General features: G+C 40.1%; 2 pseudogenes; one reads left to right on the top strand and one right to left on the bottom strand.

The window, feature by feature from the left end:
* LOC145629211 (protein fluG-like) overlaps nucleotides 1–23,115 on the bottom strand; it is a 155,318-nt pseudogene that overhangs the window by 112,954 nt on the left and 19,249 nt on the right.
* On the top strand, nucleotides 14,284–14,382 carry LOC145566236 (small nucleolar RNA R71; annotated as a pseudogene).

Genomic DNA, 23,115 nt, shown 5'->3' on the forward strand with positions numbered 1-23,115 from the left:
TAAGAATTGTTTTGTAATTATCTCTTGTAAGCTTTGAGTGGAAGCATTTAGAGGGAAACAAAGGGTTTGTATTGAATCACTAAGAGGTTAGTGATTGGGTAGCATTTACGAGTGTGAGTGCAAGTGCTTGTGAGTTCAAGTGCAAAGTGACACCTAGAGTTAGGTGTGGGGATCACGAGTGTGATCATTTGTAATTGCTTTTGTTTTTCAGAGTTGATTAATAAAAGTAATTAGGGTAGTGGAGGACGTAGGCTCAGAGTTGAGCTGAACCTCGTTAAATCTTTGTGTTGATTATTTATTGTATTTTCTGTTTCCGCTGCAGGACCAGTTCATCACCTGGTCCCCCTACATAAATAGAAGAAAATCCAATAATTCCTAACACTGCCCTGTACTCAATTCAACCCCCCCCCCTTCTTGAGTACCAGCTGCACTTTCATCAGTCTTTTCCGTCATTTGAGTTGGGGGGTACATTCTATTCCTATTCTTCATATCCCTCCATCTACATCATTTTTCCTTCATATTCTATTCCATTTTTCTTCACTTCCTCCATCCATTGCATGCTGAGTAAAGTTTGAGTCAAATAATTAACAATGAATATCACTAAATTCCTTTTCCACAGTACTTGGTCGAGGAGAGAAGGGCGATTAATTGAGGGCAACACCTTTGTTCAGGTCTCGCTTTTTGATAAACCGATTCGTCAAAAGAGGAAGGCTAAAAAGATAATGGAAAGTAAAGAAGAAGTCAATGAACTTAGGAAACAATTGGTTACCGTGACTGAGACACTGAAGCTACTCACACTCAAGATCAATGATCATGTGAAGCAACAACAGATAGACCTCATGCAAGAGAGTCTAAGCAAGCTATCTAGTGACTATAAATTTCAGGGCATGAGTTCACAAGGGATCTCGCTGGAGCTTTCGAGGCAACAGATAACCCTTATTTCCATCTAAGAGCTTTCGAAACCATAATGAGCATTAAGGGTATCGATAAGAAGGTTTTCCCCTCTCTGTTCCCACTATCTCTCGAAACCGTTTGTCAACAATGGTTCTTTTCTCTCGAGAAAGAAAAAACCTCTTCTTGGGAGTCGATAACAAACGCTTTCATAGATAGATACAAGTGCAACATTCAAGACGAAACAGACCACAGACAACTTGAGATGTTAAAACAAAAAGAAAACGAAGGGTTCACTTCTTTCTTCAACAAATGGAGGGAAACTTCCGCTAATATGGTCAAGGCTCCTACTGAAAAAGAATATGTGAGGATGTTTATCAAGAATCTCCAAGGGAAGTATTCAAAACACTTAAAGTACCAACACAATTTAAATACTTTCAAGGCTGTGTATAACATAGGCATTGACATTGAAGATGACCTTCTGAAAGATAATGGTGCGGGAGGAAAGAAGAACGACCATCCTTCTTATTCCTCTCCCATTAATGAAGTACATGCCACAAACGCCTCTAAACCACGAATCCAAATATCAAAAAGGGTGTTCACTCCACTTGGTATGAGTTATGAAACGGCTTTCGAGAAGCTACATCACAAAGGACTAGTCATGCCCATAGAGCCCATCAAAGATCCAGTTCCAGAAGCCAGGCCACCTAAGTGGGACCCTAATAAGCACTGCAAATATCACCAAGGAAAGGGTCACGACACTGAGGAGTGTTGGAAACTCAAAGAAGCTATTCAAGAACTGATCGATAACAGTGAAACTTCAGAGATTCTAGCCATCGAAGATGACCAAGCATCCTTCGATCCATCACTTCTTATTACACCTGTAGGTGAGCCCATGATCGAGACAGCTTATATAATCTCTCTCGATGAAGTAGCCATGATTGGGGAGGATGAAAGTCTTTTCTTAGATAATACCAAGGATGATTCGTCAAGTCTAAAAGAGGACATTCGAAAATTACAAGATGTCATTGCCATGCTCTTGAATGTGGTAGAAGGATTAGCAAATCAGGTAATAGCCATCGAACAAAATTCTTGCCAAGGGTTTAATTAAGAACTCAATGCTCCTAAGCCATAGGCAAAACGGACCATTAAAGAATACACACCAATAGGAATGAATTACAATGAAGATTCTGACTGTCTTCGCGATCAAGGTCAAGATCCTCCACCTAAAAAACTTTTTCCCAATTGGGATCCTGACAAGAGGAAAATATATGTCGTTATCTACCCTTCCCCCAAGTCAAACTAAATTTGTAAACACCTAACCAACCTTATATGAATATAGGGTAAGTTAAGGGTCGATCCCTAGGAAATGCAATGATGAAAACTAGAGTCTAAGTCAAGCACTATGGTAAACTAAAACAAGTCTAATCAAGTAAATCAAAGGTCTAAACACTAGGGATATGGGTTCCACATGCAAGTTCAATGATAATGCTAGTTTAGAGCTCAATCAATGAATTCAAGTATTGCAATGGACAAACAATAGTAGCAATCAAGAGAGTTCAAATGCTATCTCCTATAGGCCAATCTAGGTGTCACAATGAAAGGCAAATCAAGAAGAATCACATGCAAACCCAATCAATTAGAGCCAACTTTCAATTCAATTGTTCATGTCATTAAGAGTTTCAATGCAATCAAGATTAATCTTATAGGTTGATCACTCCTAATCTAATCAATCACATGCAAAACTATGTCAACCAATTTAATTGCAACAAATCAATCAATCAAAGAGCATCAACTAGCAATTTCATTAATCAAACATGCTTCCCCCTTTCCCTAGCAACTAATCTACTCACTAATCATGGTGAAATTCAAGAACAAATAACTAGAAATTGCATTAATCTTCATTCTATATCAAAATCTAAGAGAAATCAAAATATTCAACAATATCAAATTCAAATCCAAAGAAAAACAAACAACAAGCATAAATCAAATAGCAAGTAAGCAAGAGATGAAAGAAGGAAGAGATTCTCACTAATATTGATGATTGAAAATGAAGAAATCCAAACTTGATTGATCAAATGTTGAGTTACAAATCAAAAACCAAGAACTTCTCTCTAACCTCTCTCGAAATTCTCTCTCTAAAACTAAGCTAATGAAATATTATCAAAAAGTTTGTTTCAAAAAGGAATTACAATTCTATTTATAGGTAAAGAAGAAACCGGCAAATCCCGCGGTCTCTCTCGATGAATCCGCGGCCGCGGAGAAATGGGTACGGAACCCTCCGCGAGCTTTCTGAGATGGAGCGCCCTCTCCATATTTCACGCACCCACGGAGAGCCCGCGGGTTAACCGCGGGAAGCTCCTGCCAAAATCTTGCAATTTGCTCTTCTTCAGCCCGCGCCCGCGGCTCCACTGACCCGCGCCCGCGGCTCCACTGACCCGCGCCCGCGGCTCCACTGACCCGCGCCCGCGGCCCCACAAACCCGCGCCCGCGGCCTGCTGGAAATACCTTGGAGACCTCTCTAAGGCCTCTCCAAGGCCTCTCTAAGCCCTCTCTAGCCAAATGCTTCTTCCTTACTTGATCATTAAGGCCCCAACTCGATTCCTTTGCAAAGGTGATTCTCCAAATACCTACACAAGCAAACAAAGAAAGGAAATAAAAGGAAAAAGAGCCAAATAAAAGGAAAACACGATGAAAACATGAGAACCATAAAGAAAAGAGGAGAAAGAGAAACCTAAAGAAAAAGGACCAAAAATAAGAGAAGAAAGCATGAAAAAGGGAAAGAAATAACCCTAAAAGACTACCCTATGAGTGCCATAAATGCCACTCATCAAATTCCCCCAAGCTAGACTTTTGCTCGTCCCGAGCAAAACAAAGGCTAAAAAGGAATAAGAAGGGCTTATTCGAAGTAAATAGAAAAAGTGGGGCGAGAATTTACACTAAGACTCACCGTCGTAGGAATCACGGTTGTTTTTAGCTACAACAAGCTATTTAAACCCCTAGATCGCTCTAGAGGATGAGTGATGCTCTCGTAAGGGTATCCTAAGAGTATACCCATAACTCTCCACCAAACCCCCAAGAGGCAAACCAGAAAAGGAAAAGAAAGAGGAAAAAGGAAACAAAATCTCTACGAAATGGACTTTACAAAGAGACTATAATTCAAATGAATAACAACCTTTCTAAAGTGAATAATGGTATGCACGTTATAAGATACCTAAGGTTGATTGAAACATAAATATGCTAAGCATAGGAACTAGTTATCACATTCCACTTTCATCCCAAACGGTCTTACCGCGTTCCCCCTACTAATCTCATGTCTCCCCTTAGTGAGCATCTCATAGATTCCGCGAAGGAACTGGAAAAAGATCAACATTTTGGGCTACTCGACATCTTGATTTCGTATCCCCTTTCCTTAGTCTACAACCTATGATTCCCTCCACCGATAAAAGACTCAACTCCTAGGTCCAAAGGTCTTCCCCAAGGTTGTAACGCAAGGGAAGAAGGGTTAAGGTAGGCTAAAATTTAAAATTTGGTGGTTATCCTAAATTGTGAAGCAAAGACCGGCCAAATCTCAACACCAAACTTAAGTAATCACCAAACAAAAACGTATTAACACCCCCAAGCTTATTCAAAGCAACAATCTACAATCATTAGAACAAAAAGCGCAAGCGCTTTCCCCCAAGCTAAAAGAAACATTGTCCTCAATGCATAGAGAGGAGAAAGACACTTGAATTTTTATGGTTTTTTTTTTTTTTTTTTTTGCATTTTCTCATTTATAAATGTGTTTGTATTTTCTTGAACTCCTTAAAAGCATTAGTCCTTGCCTTTTTCAATTCGGACGGCTTTTTTCTAATATGCATTTATTAACATCCTTGCCTCTTTTACTAAAGACGGCTTTTACATAAGAATTTGCCATTATTTACCAAATATAAACAACTCAATTATGAGTACCAATTCGAACCAAACGCCAACTTCATAGACCACAATCACCAAACATTGACCCTTGCTTCACAAAAACCAAAAAGAAGGAGAACGAAACAAAAGGCTCAAGATATCTAATTATGCGGCTTGAAAAGAGGGAAAAAGGTTCAAAGGGGTAACAAGTAGGCAAATGTATCCCAAACCAAAAAAAAGTAAACAAAAAGGGACTATCCTAGAAAAAGAAAAATACCTCCCCGAAAAGTTGCCTTTGTCCTCCCTAGGTAGTTCGGTCACGGTCTTAGGAATCATACGCTAAGATTCTAGATTAGGTTTGCGAAAATAAAGGATCCATGCCGCTCATGCAAGAGTATGATGAAAGCTTGAACAAATATAAATCTCACATGGTTGTAGCAAAAACTCACTAAGGTTGTCAAATCAAAGATAGGGAGCAACTACAAACATGCCACAAACGAGTAGAATCCAATTTCATGATCCCCCTAGTTTTAAACAACTATCTTAGCATGCTTTATCCTAGAATCAACCAAACGTAATCTCAAACCGTGCATACCATTATTACCTAGGAAGACTATTATTCAAAAGCAAAAGTCCATTGCATACAAGTCCAATTTTCAAAAAGAGAAAGAGTGAAAATAAAGCCTCAAAAAAATTATGCACACAAATAAGATTAAAAGAAAAGGAAAGAAAAGAAAAGAGAAAATGGAAAACTTAGACAAGGACAAGAAAGGTAAAGAGGAAAAGGGCAAAGATGCAATCATAACACGTTTATCCCAATCGACATACAAGCGGTCTAATGGCCACATCGCCAAAGACCCCAAACACACTAGGTGTTAAATTCATACATCCTCGAACCGTTCAACTTCTCCTAAATCTAATCCTAATCTAAGCAACCAAGAAAATGAAGAAGTGAAAATAAAGAGGTAAAATAAGAAAGGCCTCACCAAGCATCCGTGCTAAATTAAAGTACCCAAGGAGTAGGAACGTGCTTCTCCAAAAGGTTCCACAATCCAAAGCATAGGCTATGAGCAAGGTGAGGTAAAGAAAAAAAAACTATATATACAAAATGAAATTGTTAGTAACTTCCAAACAAAAGCAAATGATAAAGCACTTAGACACAAACTATATACAAAAACCTAGAGAAACCATCATCATCATCAAAAACCTAGAGGAACCATTTTTTTTTTTTCAAGAAACTCCCAAAAACATCAAGAAATGAAACAAAACAACAACAAGCAACAGACCAACGAGACCATTAGCAAAAATCCACCAAAAGCCTTATCAAAGACTTCCCACCGAGCCCCAGGCACCTCCCCAAACCAACATAAAACATCCTTTTTGACCCTCCCCCCTCACAAAATGAAGGCATCGACCGCGATGCCTACAAACATGCAAAATAGGGAAGGGGGAGAACAAAAAGGGAAACAAACATGCATAAGCGGACTATTGGCCACTAGGGCCGGCACCATCATCACCCGTATCCCAACCTCCGGTGTAGCCGAAAGGAAATCCATAGTGACCCGTGAATAGGTCAAGTTGGGATCGGGTCAATTGGTCATAGGGCTCACGCAGAACAAGGGGCTCGGGGTGATGGGGGTGAACATAGTAGTATGCGGGATCACCCCGATAATCACTCCCCCCCGAGACCCTATAATCATAAGGTGGGAAGTCGCGCCTTGGCACATCGGGGTCCTCAACCCCGGGCCAATATGGGTACGTAGGGAGGTTGTCACCACCCCATGAAGGTACCGGCCCTTGTTGGGGCGGCACATAAGGGTAGTTGACCAGAGGTGTGACCTCCCCCCCTACGCACACTAGCGTCATACAAGGCGCTAGTTTGATAAGACAAAGTTTGGTGGTCCGAGTACATACCTTGCATGCTCAATTGCATGCGCTCCATGTTGTCTCTCATGGCCTCCATCTCTCGGAGATAAGCATCTCCTTGGAAACCTTGTTGTTAATGTTGTCGTTGTTGTCTTCTTTCTCTTCTTCTTCTTTGAGCATCATCATGAAAATGCTCATGTTGTTGTTGCTCTTCATCATATCCTTCTCCTCCTCCTTCCTCCTCTTCCTCATCATTCCCATCACCCCCATCAATCTCATCCTCCTCCTCCATCTCATCATCAATCCTCCCATTGTCCCTAGGGACCATCCAAATGTTTCTAGCCTCACGAAGGATGGAGGTGGCGGCCGGGTTAGGGAGTAGGCAATGGTGGGTATTTCTCACTAGCCAAGAGTAAGTATCGGCTCTCCTAGTGCTAGTTATGAAACGCAAAGTGTTAACTTGCTTCAAACTAATCCACACGTCTTCACTCCTTCCCACCGGAGTGCAAGACTTCAAGAACCCCTCTTGCTTGAAATACGACACAAGACGTGTCACCATGCCCCCACAATGAATTTCCCCCGTTTTGACCCCATGCATTATCTCCTTACAACAATTCATGATGATATAGCCAAAATTAATCCTTGACCCTAACTCCGGCTTGGTAGCCATCCATAACACCATAATCTCCTCCCGAGATAACTTCCCCAAATCTTACTTATTAAAGACCGAATACCCAAGAATTCTATGAAGGATCCTAAGGGCCGGATGGATAATCTCACTAGCAAGGGACTTCTTCGAATCAAACTCCCTCCTGTTGGCTATGGTTTTCCACCAAGAAACCTCATTATACTCAGTTTGGACTAGGGAGATAAGGGGCTCGAAGATATCACCATTGGGGTTGAAACCAAGGGCTACATTGAACTCGGCTAGGTTCATGGTGTGTTTGACATTGAAGAGTTGGAAGGAAATAATAAAATCGGTTTCCCCCACCTTATTGAACTCAAATGTGGAGAAAAACTCAATGGAAGGCTCCAAATAGGTTCTAGGGGCCGACTTTAGAAACTCACCCAAGCTTAGGTTATCTAGAAGGATGTCAAGGTCATTTTCAATTCCTAGCTTGGCCATATCCTCACGAAAGTAATGGCGGGAGGGTCTAAACTTCCGGTCTTTCATTTTGTTATAGATGGGGGTTTGTTTAGACCGGTTCCAAAATTTGAGAGGGGGTAGAGGAGGAGGAGGAGCATCATCTTGAGTTGTGGAATGCGGTTGGGGTTGAGGGTTTGAGGATTGGCCTTAAGAAGATTGGCCGGGGGATTGGTTTGAGCGCTTCTTGCTACTTTTGACTCTTCTTATCAAATCCATTTTAACAAAATTCACACAATTCACAAGAACACAACAAACTCCCTCAAACAAAACAACTTCCACCAAAAATTACTCACAAACCTCCTTACAAATCCAACCAAACCACCACAAACTACAAGGTACCTGTTCCAATCAACACAACAACCAAAATCCTACAACAAACAACAATATCAACAATCATTCATCAATATAATCATGAATCAACAAGAAAAAGTAACAATCACCCAAATATACCGAATTTCCCATAAATCAACTATAAAACACAAAAATCATGCTCAAAATCAAGGTAAACAAACCAATGTAAAGAAATCAATTGAAATTGACAAAAATATTACAAAGGTTAGAAGTATACCCAGATTGGAGACTCAAATTAAACTCAAATCACTTCAAAGACCGGAAATTTCCCGAAAAAGCACGAGAAAGAAGAGTAGGAGTGTTGAAAATGGAGGAATATGGAAGAATTTGTGAAAATTTTGGGAAAAAGTTGAAGAAATTTGTGAGAAATTGATATTTTGGGGTTAGGGTTTGAGAGGAGGTAGAGAGAGAAAAAGGAAAAATAAGGAGAAGATGAGAAAATAAGAGAGGAGAGAGAGAGAAGAGGGGCGCGCCCGGGTAATAAACCCAGAACGCCGCGCCCTCTCCCGAAAATGTCGCGCCCGCGGCAAATCTGCCGCGCCCGCGAGGCAACCGTGGGGACCTCCTGGAATTTTAAGAATTTTAATACTTGATGGGGGCCGCGCCCTCTCCTGATTTGCCGCGCCCTCTCCAATACCTCCCGCGCACGCGGAGAGACCGCGGGGCAACCGCGGGAAGTCTCTGGAATGAAATTCAATTTTGCTTGATATGAGGGCCTCTCCAAAACTTCCCGCGCCCGCGGAGAGACCGCGGGGCAACCGCGGGAAGTCCTTGGATCGAAATGCCTCAAAGAGGTGAAGAGGCCCCCGAGGTCTCTCCAAGCCCTCGGGGAGCCCTCTCCCCTGCACTCTAAACTCTTCTTCAAACCTTTTCTTTCCAACAAGTGATGATAGGCGACCTACAAAACAAGCACAAAACCAACTCAAAATAAAATCAAAAACCAATCAAGGAAAAATAAAAGAAAATAAAGGAAAGAGAAATGAGATGAGAATCCGGGTTGCCTCCCGTAAGCGCTTTTGGTTAACGTCGTTAGCTCGACGTGCACCACCATCTCATGGTGGCCTAAAAAGAATCATTTTGTGAACAAGTCCAACAAACACTCCATCATCGTACTTCTTGAGCCGATGACCATTAACTTTGAATGAAGATGAGGAGTTCAAAGTAGAAATATCCACGGCACCATTATCAAAAACATCCTGCACCAAGAATGGTCCACTCCATCTTGACATGAGCTTTCCGGGGAACAACTTCATCCTTGAATTGTAGAGGAGGACTTTGTCACCTACACAAAACTCCTTTTTCTCAATCAACTTGTCATGAACCTCCTTGGAGAGAGCCTTGTAGGTGCTAGCACAATCGTAAGCATCAAGTCAAAGTTCCTCTAGCTCATGAAGATCCAACCACCTCTTCTCCCCCGCACTAGCTAAGTCAAAATTTATCTTCTTGATGGCCCATAAGGCACGATGTTCAAGCTCTACCGGGAGATGGCATGATTTGCCATAGACAAGGCGATATGGAGTGGTACCAATAGGTGTCTTAAAAGCCGTCCTATAATCCCAAAGAGCATCATCTAACTTGTTCGACCAATCCTTTCTATTCCTTGCAACCGTCTTCTCAAGAATGAGCTTTATTTGACGATTGGAGACCTCGACTTGGCCACTGGATTGAGGATGATATGGAAGGCCGAACCGTTGATGCACTCCATGTTTCCTTAACATCTTTTGGAAGGCATTGTGAGCAAAATGAGATCCGTTATCGCTTATCACAGCCTTAGGCACGCCAAACCTTGGGAAGATGATTTTTTTGAACAACTTAAACACTACTTTGTGGCCATTAGTAGGAGAGGCAATGGCCTCAACCCATTTAGAAACATAGTCCACAACCACAAGTATGAATTGATTACCATATGAAGATGGGAATGGTCCCATGAAGTCAATCCCCCAAACATCGAACACCTCTAACTCAAGAATGGGTTGTTGAGGCATCTCATTCCTCTTGGAGATATTCCCAAACCTTTGACATCGGTCGCATGACTTCACAAATCCCCATGAGTCCTTGAAGAGATGCGGCCACCACAAACCACATTGAAGAACCTTGGTAGCGGTCTTGGAAACACCCATATGCCCACCACTAGGGTCCGAGAGGCACATCCTTAAAACACTAGGCACCTCTTCATTTGGAACACAACGCCTAAGTAAGTCATCAACCCCTCGTTTGTATAGGATGGGATCATCCCACAAGTAATGTATTGCCTCCCTTTTGATTTTCTTCCTTTGGTTCTATGAAAAAGAGGGTGGAAACTCCCCACATGCTAGAAAATTCACCAAGTCGGCATACCATAGGAGTTCCTTCACCTCTATGGCATATAAGAAGTCATCAAGCATTTTATCCTCAATAGGTGAACCATCATCATGAATTTGATCACCCTCAAGGCGAGAAAGATGGTCCGCCACAACATTCTCCGCACCCTTCTTGTCCCTAATCTCAATCTCAAAAGTTTGCAATTCAAGCACCCATCGAATCAACCTAGGCTTGGACTCTTTCTTGGCAAAGAGATACTTGAGGGCCGCGTGATCCGTGAAGACTATCGTCTTGGAACCCAACAAGTAACAACGGAATTTTTCAAAAGAGTGCACAATTGCTAAAAATTCCTTTTCCGTTGTTGTGTAATTCTTTTGAGCCCCATTGAGTGTCTTGGACATATAGTAAATCACATGAAGCTTCTTGTCTACACGTTGTCCCAAAACACCTCCAATAGCCCAATCACTTGCATCACACATCAATTCAAAAGGAAGATCCCACCTTGGGGCTTGAACAATAGGAGTGGAGATTAGGGCCTTCTTCAATCTATCAAATGCCTTCAAGCATTTGTCATAAAAAATGAACTCAACATCTTTTTGAAGAAGGTCATTTAGGGGCTTAGAAATAAGTGAAAAATCCTTGATGAATCTCCTATAGAAACCCGCATGACCAAGGAACGATCTCACACCCTTGACATTCACCGGAGGTGGAAGTTTCTCAATCACTTCTATTTTTGCCTTATCCACCTCAATGCCTCTATTTGAAATCTTGTGCCTAAGCACTATACCTTCCTCCACCATGAAGTGGCATTTCTCCCAATTCAAAACAAGATTGACCTTAACACATCTTTTCAAAAACTTCTCAAGGTTCACAAGGCACTCCTCAAATGAGACACCCCCCACCGAAAAGTCATCCATGAAGACCTCCATTTCCTCCTCCAACATATCCCCAAAAATACTCATCATGCACCTTTGGAATGTAGCGGGTGCATTGCATAACCTAAAGGGCATTCTTCGATAGGTAAAGGTCCCATAAGGACATGTGAAGGTAGTTTTCTCTTGATCATCGGGGTGGATGGGGATTTGGAAAAATCCCGAATATCCATCGAGGAAACAATAAAACTTGTGCCTTGTTAGTCTTTCAAGCATTTGATCAATAAATGGAAGAGGGAAGTGATCCTTCTTGGTGGATGTGTTTAGACGTCTATAGTCTATACACATCCGCCAACCCGTGACCGTCCTAGTTGGAATGAGCTCACCCTTCTCATTCTCAACCACGGTCATGCCCCCCTTCTTTGGAACGACATGCACGGGGGAGACCCACCTTGAGCTAGAGATGGGGAATATGATTCCCACATCCAATAGCTTGGTGATCTCCTTCTTAACTACCTATTTCATTTGGGGATGTAGTTTTCTTTGTCGTTCGATAGAAGGAAGGGTGCCTTCCTGAAGTGTTATGTGGTGTTGGCACAAGGCGGGGCTTATACCTTTAAGATCATCAATTGTGTACCCCAAAGCACCTTGGTGCTTTATCAAAACACCAAATAACGCTTGAGCTTGGCTCACGCTCAAGGATGCACTAACTATCACGGGGTAAGTGGAAAGAGGGCCCAAGAACTCATACCTAAGGTGTGATGGTAGAGGTTTGAGCTCTACCATAAGCACACCATTACCTTCCTTTGATGTGGTCGCTTGCAAAGCTTCTTGGCTTGAGATTTTCAAGCACATTTTCTCATCCACTTCCTCCATGCTTCCATAAAGCAATTCTTCATAGAATGCCACTTCCTTGCATGGTGTACCTACTTTGTCCTTGTTCAACAAAACATTCTCAAGAGCATCGTTAGAGGTGAGCAAGTGCTCATGCATGGAAGACACAACATGATCAAGTGAATCAATCATCATGCAATTTTCTAGAGAAGAAGATGGGTATTTCATGCTTTCATTCAAATCAAATTCAATGACCTCATCTCCTACCTTAAGGGAAATCTTTGCACTCCTCACATCAATCATAGCACCCGAGGTAGCAAGAAAGGGTCTACCCAAAATGATTGGAATGGTAGCATCTTCATCCATTTCAAGCACAATAAAAATCCACCGGGAACACAAACTTCCCAACCCTCAATGGAACATCTTCTACCTTACCTTTTGGAAACTTGAATGACCTATCGGCTAATTGCAAGGTAACGTTAGAAGGTAAGAGTTCCCCTAGTTCAAGCCTTTGATAAACCGAATATGGCATTATGCTCACACTAGCTCCCAAGTCACATAAGGCATTATCAATTTGCATCTTGTTAATGGCACAAGGAATGGAGAAGTTTCCGGGGTCTTTCAATTTTGGTGGCATTTTTTTCATGATGATAGCACTACAATTTTCGGTCAAGTTGATAGTCTCCACAACCTCACAAGTCTTTTTCCCACTCAAAATGTCCTTAAGGAATTTGGCATAATTTGGCATTTGGTTGATCACATCGGTAAAAGGTAGAGAAAGATGAAGTTGTTTTAGCATATCAATGAATCTCCCAAATTGTTCATCCAATTTGTGTCTCATGAATTTTTGTGGGTAAGGGAGCTTGGGTTTCACAATTTCTTTCTCTACTCTCACCTCTCTAGGTGTCTCAACCACAACCTCATCCAATGATGCCCTATCCCCCTCATTCTAAACCAAGGCTTCCTTAGGAACCTCCTTATCCTCACCCTTCCTAGGTAATCTCTCCTCAAGAACCTTACCACTCCTTGTAACAATAGCAATCATGTTTTTCTTACGATCAAGACCTTGGGAAGGTAAAGAAGAAGGCTTTGCATGATCTTTCAAAGCATTAGCAAGTTGAGAAATTTGGTTTTCAAGCATTTTATTGTGGGTCATCATTTCATTGAACTTCTTATCACTAACGGCCATGTATGTGTTCAACAACTTGGTTTGATTCTCAATTATTTCTTCCAAATTGGTCCTAGGTGAAGAAGGTTGTGAATAGGAATTTTCTCCTTGAGTCCTTGGAACAAATCCGGGTGGGGGACCTCTTTGATCATTATTTTGAAAATTGCCCTTCCCTTGGTTGTTCCAAGTACCCCTATTTTGATTTTGACCATAACCTTGATTATGGTTACCACTACCTTGGTTGTGATTTCCATAACCTTGGTTTTGATTACCATAATTTTTGCTTTGATTTTGGCCACTATAACCTTGGTTATTATAGCTACCACGAGAACCTTGGTTCCCTTGGTTTCTATAACCACCACCTTGATTATAATTGTCAAAATTGCCTTGGTTTTTGTAATTCCTATTTCATTGACCTCTTTGATTATCAAACCTTTGAGCATTATTATTTGACACATAATTCACATGCTCACTCTCATTATTATCAAACTCATCAACAAATTCATTAGGACAATTACTAGAGTCATGATCATACGATCCACATGCATCACAAAACAAACAACCCATAGGCATATTATGTGAAGAGGGAGGGGGTTGAGAGTTAGAAGGAGTACCTCTCCCCTTAAATTGGGAGGGAAGATTCGAAGCTTGGGAAGAAGAAGAAGTGCTCTCCAACTTGGCTTTGATTGCGGTCATCTCCTTTCCCAAGTTTGTCATTTGGGAGGAAAGGTTGTTGATCGCATTTAGATGGTCCACCGAGTACAATGAAGATTGCTTGCTTGAAGAGTCTCTCTCCCCATCTTGCCAATCTCTATAGTAGGTCACCACGTCATCAATAATGTCCACCACTTCTTCTTCGGTCTTGTTCATGATAGGACCCCCAGCCCCCCCCATCAAGGCATGACTTGCCTTGGGGACTTAAACCGCCATAGAAGATTTGGACCACTTGGTATGTTGGGATTCCGTGGTGAGGGCACTACCTTTGATACTCTTTGTATCTCTCCCATGCTTCGTAAAGGCTTTCATTTGGCCTTTGCTTGAACCCTTGAATCAAGGCTCTTGCCTCCGCCGTCTTCTTTTGAGGGTAGAAGCGGGACAAGAAAGCCTTTGTAACATCATCCCATGTTCTCAAGGAGTTGGGATTCACTTCTTTATCTAGCCACTCTAAGGATCTTCCTATGAGAGAGAAGGGGAACAACTTGAGGCGTATGAACTCTTGAGAAACTCCGTTGACTTTGATGGTGTTGCAATATTTTTCAAATTCTTTAAGATGGTTTAACGGGCTCTCATTATTAGCCCCACTATATTGCCTCCTCTCAATTAAGGTGATCATGGCCGGCCGAATCTCGAAATCATTTGCCGGTGTTGTAGGCGGAGCTATGCCGCTCTCAAACCTATAAGCACCGGGCATTCCTAGCTCCTTCAAGGCCACTCTCGGATTTTCTCCCATGCCTTGCTCTTCTTCAATCTCTTCTTCACTTGAAGAACTATACCCCAAGGATCGATTAGCTGTTCTTCTCCTTGAGAGAGTCCTTTCGATTTCCGGGTCAAAAGGCACAATGGATCGATCACGAGCTCTATGCATGCAAAACTTCAAAGAAAATATTAGTAGCACGACTACAAGTATAGCCTAAAGAAACAAAATCTTTTTGTATTTTTTTTTTCAATTAAAATGAAGTAGACTTCCTCGGCAACGACGCCATTTTGACAAGAGGAAAATGTATGTCGTTATCTACCCTTCCCCCAAGTCAAACTAAATTTGTAAACACCTAACCAACCTTATATGAATATAGGGTAAGTTAAGGGTCGATCCCTAGGGAATGCAATGATGAAAACTAGAGTCTAAGTCAGGCTACCTCGAAGATGGAGTTTAGATTATGGTTGGCACTATGGTAAACTAAAACAAGTCTAATCAAGTAAATCAAAGGTCTAAACACTAGGGATATGGGTTCCACATGCAAGTTCAATGATAATGCTAGTTTAGAGCTCAATCAATTAATTCAAGTATTGCAATGGACAAACAATAGTAGCAATCAAGAGAGTTCAAATGCTATATCCTATAGGCCAATCTAGGTGTCACAATGAAAGGCAAATCAAGAAGAATCACAAGAAAACCCAATCAATTAGAGCAACTTTCAATTCAATTGTTCATGTCATTAAGAGTTGCAATGCAATCTAGATTAATCTTATTGGTTGATCACTCCTAGTCTAATCAATCACATGCAAAACTATGTCAACCAATTTAATTGCAACAAATCAATCAATCAAAGAGCATCAACTAGCAATTTCATTAATCAAACATGTTTCCCCCTTTCCCTAGCAACTAATCTACTCACTAATCATGGTGAAATTCAAGAACAAATAACTAGAAATTGCATTAATCTTCATTCTATATCAAAATCTAAGAGAAATCAAAATATTCAACAATATCAAATTCAAATCCAAAGAAAAACAAACAACAAGCATAAATCAAATAGCAAGTAAGTAAGAGATGAAAGAAGGAAGAGATTCTCACTAATATTGATGATTGAAAATGAAGAAATCCAAACTTGATTGATCAAATGTTGAGTTACAAATCCAAAACCAAGAACTTCTCTCTAACCTCTCTCTAAATTATCTCTCTAAAACTAAGCTAATGAAGTATTATCAAAAAGTTGGTTTCAAAAAGGAATTACAATTCTGTTTATAGGTAAAGAAGAAACCGGCAAATCCCGCGGTCTCTCTTGATGAATCCGCGGCCGCGGAGAAATGGGTACGGAACCCTCCGCGGGCTTTCTGAGATGGAGCGCCCTCTCTTGATTTCCCGCGCTCGCGGAGAGCCCGCGGGGCAACCGCGGGAAGCTCCTGCCAAAATCTTGCAATTTGCTCTTCTTAAGCCCGCGCCCGCGGCTTCACTGACCCGCGCCCGCGGCCTGCTGGAAATACCTTGGAGACCTCTCCAAGGCCTCTCTAAGCCCTCTATAGCCAAATGCTTCTTCCTTACTTGATCATTAAGGCCCCAACTCGATTCCTTTGCAAAGGTGATTCTCCAAATACCTACACAAGCAAACAAAGAAAGGAAATAAAAGGAAAAAGAGCCAAATAAAAGGAAAACACGAGAACCGTAAAGAAAAGAGGAGAAAGAGAAACCTAAAGAAAAAGGACCAAAAATAAGAGAAGAAAGCATGAAAAAGGGAAAGAAATAACCCTAAAAGACTACCCTATAAGTGCCATAAATGACACTCATCAGATCCAAATTCTTATTGTCGATACCATAGAGGTCGTGATCACACCACTGAAGTATGTCTCGCCCTCAAGGATCGTGTTCAAAACTTCATTGATTCAAGTCTCCTTCATGTTCCTTCGCGCGACAAGAAGGCCAAAATTAGCAACAGTGGTTGTAAAGGGAAGAAGAACGACTATCCTTCTTCTTCTGAAAACACCTACTCTAGTAATAGTTTTGGTACTTTCGACCTTAGGGAGATCCTAGCCATGGGTAATAGAAAGCAACCGAAAAGGGAATTTACCCCTATTGGAATTAGCTACGATGAGGCTTTTGATCAACTCCATGCCAAGGGAATCATTACTCCCATTGGACCTATTCAAGATCCCCCACTTAAGAAAAGATTGCCTAGTTGGAATCCAAACGAACACTGGAAGTACCACCAAGGTAGGGGTCATGCTACTCAGAGCTGTTGGAAGCTAAAGGAGGATATCCAACATTTGATTGATAATAACAAGCTTCCCATGCCTCCAGTTTACAAGAAAAGCGAGTGATGATAAAGCAAACAACACAAGACAAGAGGCGAGCTTCAACGACAAGATTTCGTGACTTCTTTTTTCTATTTTTTTTATTTACCCTTTCCCCAATAAGTCTAGCATAGGCACCTTTTTATTCTACTTATATTTATTTTGTAGGATCATTATATATTTTCTTTTAATAAAATGAGAATTTATTTCCTTGCATATGATCATTTCATTATATTGCATTAAAAAAAAAAAAAATTTCGTGTCGGATTAAGCACAAGGTATACCAATGATTTGAGGCACCCCTCGTAGCCACATCATATCTCCTTTCACCCTTCAATTATACATCCTTTTTTGGTAAACCACTTTGAGCCTCGTCTAACGATAGACCTTTCTTTTTTCAACCTACATCTACCTAACCTTGGGATGGGATGGTGTGTAACTTATGCAATTCTAAAAAAAGCTTGAGCAATTCAAAATATTAAAATAGAAAAAATAGCAAAAAATAAATAAAAGTGTACAAAAGGGTAAGTATTCCAATGTCTTTGATATGAAAATGTCTTTGATAAGAACACGTCTTAGATTGCGTCTCTTATCGAGTGCTCGGTACCGTGCCTGAGAAACATGAATGCCAAGTGAGTGATAGACCGCATGATCGGGATTGCCCACACTTATTAAAATGAAATAAATGCTAAAGCAAAAGAAAGAGCTAAACAAGAGTAGAAAACCTCAAGCATAAAAATACAAAGATTCAAAAGCAAGGTTGCACACCTTGGGTGCTTATCTAGGGTTTTGAGCCTTTATCCCCTTCTTCTTCAGCCTTTAGCCTAACCACGTTACAACCCTTAGAAAGACCTTTTTGAGGTATACACACTTGTGCGAGGTTCGGCTAGAGTTACGTTCGGCTTGATTCCTAACGGATACGTAGGCAACCTCACATCGAGGTGCGACCGTAATAAAAATGCATCCATATTCACATTCACACACTCACATCATGATCATATCAAGGGATTTCTTATGCTCATCCCTTTTCATTTAGATCTAGACTTGGGGGCTTGATCCCTACATCATTAGCTTACCTAACCTAAGAGTCACCATCATTTGACTCTTCTTAAAATAATATCTTTCCATACACTTAGCCTTTGAGGCCTAACTTTAGTGTCACTTTCACACACATCACAGATACATGACCAAATATACTTCCCTTAGGAACCCTTTGTCATGGAATTTTAACACAACGTTGAAGCATGCCTTGTCATATCAAAATCACTTATCAATCATTACCATCATTGCATATCAAAGTATGAAGTGCTTAGCCTCCGTGCCTAAGTTACCCAAATACTTTCATTATTAAGCCAATTGAGATAGCCTAAGATGGATTAATCCTTGCACCTTGAGAGATAGTATCAAACAACATTTGACTAAGCTCGTTCAACATGCATCTTCAAACTTCGATTCTTTTTTCGCGTCTTTCTTTTTCGGGAGAAAGTCGGTACCCTCCATAAAAATGACGGGAAATTTTTTCTTTTTTTCATTTTCGAGTCGCACGATCACATTACAATGCACACACGAGTCATGTTCACATTGAGTCATGTCGTGTCATATCACTTTGATTTGAGTCTAACACATGTGTCATTTCACTTCGAGTCGAGTTAACCTCGAGTCAATCATAGAGAGTCAAGTTTATACCTTGAGTTGTGTCAAATCAATGAGTCAAGCAACGCTAAACCTTAGGTCAACCCTAAGATAATTAAAAAGATTGGCAAAGTTCTATTGTCAAAATAAATACAGGTGCAGCAAAATAGGCAGGACCCTACTCCAATTCCTGGCGCCAGAAATATCTCAGCAACGACGGAGCTCGAAGGCTCTCAGAAAGGTGATTTTGACCTCATGCAGCAATTTCGGGTTCCTTGGTACACCAGTTAGCCCCTATAAGCAATTTGACATGATTAGTAGTCGGCTCGAATACAATCGTAGTAAGTGATTGGCCTGAAAAAAAATCGTCTCACTAGCTTAAGCGCCTAAAACACTGGCTCATTACAATCGGTTCAAAAACAAGCACTTAAACGACAATATTTCCAAATATGGATTGTCGCACATTCTTATTAAACGACAATTTTTCCAAGATTGGATTGTCATCTCTGGCAAAGTTTCCAAGCTTGGATTGTCGTGCTCCTTCTTTGTTCGGCAAGTTTTTCCAAATTCAGATTGTCATACAATCATAGATCGCTGGCAAGTTTTCCGAGATTGGATTGTCATACACCCAGTTCCCTATGGCATGATTTCCAAAAAGGATTGTCGTACGTCTCTACTCATCATAAATTTCGGCAAAAGTTCCTCAACGTGGATTGTCATTCATTTCAGCAAGTGGCAAATTTTCCCGAAGTGGATTGTCGGTCGACTCTGTTTTGCAAGTGTTCCAAGACGCGGATTGTCAATAGTGGCAATATTTTCCCAAAAGGATTGTCGCATAGCGTTGGCAAATTTCCAAGGTGGATTGCTTTCAAGAGTTATATTCCAAGTTGAGGATTATCGATCGTAGCAAAGTTCTTATGAAAGATTGTTACAAAACATTGGCAACTTTTTCCCAAATTTGGATTTTGGCAAATTTTCCGAGATACGGATTGTCGCTTCATCGTGGCAACATTTCCAAGGATGGATTGTTATGTGGCATTGACAACTTTCCCTAAATCGGATTGTCATACATCATACAAGAGTTGAGTTGGCAACTATTCCCAAATACAAGAGGATTGTCGACATACTGGTTCGCAAGCAGCAAAGCGCCGACGTACTAGCGTGGCAGCATTAAGGATTAAAAAGCAGTGATCTTTTCGAAGACTATCACAGCGAAAATTGAACATATCAAAAAGAAGCTCTTTGTTCAGAGACGCGTGAACATATAAAAAAGAAGCTCTTTGTTCAGAGACGAGTGAACATCGAAACAGCAAGGTGACGTTCCCTAGATTGTGGAGAGTTGTCACAAACAACTGAGGATTGTTAAGAGAAGCAATCTTCGATAGTATTCCTTTAGACATGGAATATTATCATAGCGGAGGAGGATCGTTTCAGGCGAAGGAATTTTCAAATTTGGAAGCAGTTACAAGCGTAGCGGTTTTCAAGCGGGATGGCATTCTCTAGCTTGCAGGAGGTCATCAAAACAATTGGTTACTTTCAGAGACGTGTGCTCGACGGTGCATGATACGCGTTTCTTAACATTTTTATCTGTTTAACTAACGCTAGTTTGCAGGTATCGGCGTTACAAGAGTGATTTAGGATCGCAGAACGTTCTGAATCATTCTCCGTCCCTATCGCTACTTTGACTTTTGTTTTCGAAACTTGCGTTTCTCCAAACTCAGTCAAAGTGAGGGCTTCTGTAGACACCCATTTGTGTCTCCCCAAAACCAAACCCAGTGATGAGTACCTTTCGCGTCGAATCATAATCGAATGAAGCGAAAGTGTGGAAAGTTTAGTGTTGCGGATAGTTTTAATTTCTTTTCTCTTCTCTTCGTTTTTGAAAACTTATTTTAAGAAAACAGCCAATCCAGTTTGGTTGGTCCATGATATGGGTCCAATAGTAGTGTAGTTGGATGGGGCTTGACAAGAGCTTCCCAACGATATATTATAAGCCCAATTCCGAAGAATATTGAGGAAGTTATGGCCAATTTACTAAACTGGGTCCGGTTTGATCCTTATGTGCGGCCCAATTATCTAGGGGAGGGCCTAATATGATTTATCATTCCTAATGCAATTAGGAATGGTTTTAGTCTTCTAGATTCTTCTAGAAGGTTCTTTTCATTCCTAATTCAATTAGCATTGATAAATTGACTTTTGTTGACTTTTTAGAGTTTTAATTAAAATCAAATAGGATTTTGGAGGAAAATATACGATTTTATCCTCCAGTATGGCAAATTTATCTTATTTTCGAAAACGCGTCAAAAACAGGCCTAACGCCTGACTCCAGGCATTGGCGCCTGGCGCCAGCCATTGGCGCCTGACGCTAGTGTTGGCGCCTGGCGCCAGTTATTCAGGGTTGGCGCCAGCTCTGTTTCAGTTGCGCCAGGACTTTGTTCTGTTAATTTATCTTTTTGGCTGATTTTCTCTATAAATAACGTATTAAAAACTCCGTTTTCGTTCACCAATTCTCATCAACAATCAGTTTTAATTAATATTCACCTACAACCAGTTTTCATTCATCAATTCTCTTATTCTCTCCCTCTCTTCTACAACTTGCTTTTTACATACAAAATTCCGCATTCATTAGATCTAGACACACCTAGCCATATTCGAAGTTGCCTTCGCCCTAGACGTGAAAGGTTTTAATTTCTGAGGGTTTGGTCCCAAATCTCTATTTCAATTATTTAATTTCATTGTTGATTATTATTTTCCTTGAAGTTACTAACGTGTGTATTTTGTTATTAGAAAGAGGTACGAGGCATCAAAGTAAGTACTTTAATGATTTTTATTGATGTTATGATCATGTTTAAATTGTTATTATGATATTCCTAGTATCATGTCTAGGGTAATTTTAATATTAAATATGATTGTTATGATGCCTTTTATGTTCTTCCTAATATTTATGATTGTTAGTATCATGTTAGGGTTAAAGATTTGATTTTTAATTCTTAGTGACATGCTAGGGTTTGTTATTAATCTTGTTAGTATCATGCCTAGGATCTTGCTATTTTTACTATGCTTTAATATTAACATGAACATGATTATGATTATAATTGTTATAATTTATGATGATTATGAATATTATTATTATTATTATTTTGATGATTATATCTTTATTGTAATGATATTATTTATTATTATGTTGCTTGATATTTATTGTTATTGCTTGATTACGCCTTTTATTCATGTTTAAAGGTAATTTGTACTTGTAATCACGCTTATATAAGATAATTAATAATCTTGTTTAGAGTTAATTTGATTATAATTTCAAGTGATCGCCAATAAAAGTTCTATTTGTGCATTAATATTCAACCAACATAGATAAACAGGTTTAGGGTTAATCCTATTGATTGCATGTTAATTGAAAAGCGCACATGAATACGATCAGAATAAAGTAGAGGCCTATTATTAGGGCAGGTTCAATCTCTTTTAGGTTGGATTTGTACCTTCATCCCCGAACCCTTATTTGGTTGTAGACCTTATGGAGTTGACGATCTCTTGGGTCGTTAAGGGGTGTAACCTTCACCCTGTGAAGGGTTTTCAAGTTCCTAAAACTTGTTGGCGACTCTTTTGCTCTATCTTCTTCCCTTTTGGACGCCACCGTACTTTAGTGTATGATCACAGTGGGGTTCATGCAAGGGGTTAATGCTTGAAATTTATTCCCCACAGTATGTTTTCCTAGAGAAGCAAGAATATTAGGCAAGTTCTAGATTATTAGCTACTGAGCCAACAATATTTTTCTAATCTGTATTAATCAGAGAGTCTTGAGTTATATACACAAAATAGGCAGATTTTTGCATAACAATAATAGATATAAAAACAAAGTTATCATGGTAGAATCATAGTAGAAAGGGTACAAATAAGATTCAAAACTAGGATATACAAGCCAACCACCCTAAGATTCCAAGGCATTAATGTATTTTCCACATTGATTTCAATATAAGCCAAAAAAGAAAAAAATGAAAGAGACAGGAACGAAGAAAGAACACCTGACTGGAAATTCGAGTACCTTGAGCATAGAAAGAGAACCTCTGCAACTGACTGCACATAAAACAAAGTCTAGATTAATTTAGAAATTCCTAGTAGAAAGGGTATTGCAACAGTTAGCTAATTATAATTTGGGTCCTAATGAAAATAAGAATGACCTTATGAATATTCAACAACTCATAGGTATTTGACTGCCACTATAATATCAAACCTCAAATCAGACCAACTGAAAAATAGAGGTGCTCTATCGCATAAAACTAAATTTAACCACTAACTTACAAAAAAAATAACACAAGTTCAAATAGAAATATAAAACACTAAAATGATAGTTTGTCTAAATCACATAAGAAAACAATAAAGAATGAAAGCATTAACTTACCTCGAAAATCAGGAAGTCTAGGAAA

This window comes from Chenopodium album, chromosome 1 (assembly GCF_948465745.1).
Source record: "Chenopodium album chromosome 1, dcCheAlbu1.1, whole genome shotgun sequence".
Taxonomy (NCBI): domain Eukaryota; kingdom Viridiplantae; phylum Streptophyta; class Magnoliopsida; order Caryophyllales; family Amaranthaceae; genus Chenopodium; species Chenopodium album.